The sequence below is a fragment of the Gossypium arboreum genome, chromosome 7 (assembly GCF_025698485.1).
Source record: "Gossypium arboreum isolate Shixiya-1 chromosome 7, ASM2569848v2, whole genome shotgun sequence".
Taxonomy (NCBI): domain Eukaryota; kingdom Viridiplantae; phylum Streptophyta; class Magnoliopsida; order Malvales; family Malvaceae; genus Gossypium; species Gossypium arboreum.
Window position 1 is genome coordinate 81,521,890 of NC_069076.1, and position 375 is coordinate 81,522,264.

The 375-nt window shown below is 40.5% G+C and overlaps 1 non-coding gene across 1 annotated transcript; it reads right to left on the reverse strand.

Moving 5' to 3' along the window:
* On the reverse strand, positions 1 to 107 carry LOC128296195 (small nucleolar RNA R71). Its single transcript, XR_008286743.1, has one exon. It is a non-coding gene; the product is annotated as a small nucleolar RNA R71 (small nucleolar RNA).
* Between the last annotated feature and the right edge of the window lie 268 nt (positions 108 to 375).

The following is a 375-nucleotide window of genomic DNA, read 5'->3' on the forward strand; positions in this document are numbered from 1 at the left end:
AAATTACGTAATGATATCTCTTCTTTTGTGTAGATGGATTTAGAAACACTCTACGATGCATGTGAGAGATATAAGGACCTTTTGAGGAGATGCCCTCACCATGGGTTACCGCTTTGGCTCCAAGTACAAACATTACACAATGGTCTGAATCCTTCGACTTGGCAAATGGTTGACGCAGCTGCTGGTAGAACCATCAACAATAAAACACCAGAAGATGCCTATGAGTTTATAGAGGAGATGTCACTCAATAACTATCAGTGGCAAGTCATGAGGACAAAGCCAATGAAAACAGCCGGCGTTTATAACGTCGATTCGGTCAACATGCTCTCTAATCAGGTAGAACTCTCGAATAAAAAGATTGATGGTTTTCTTAAT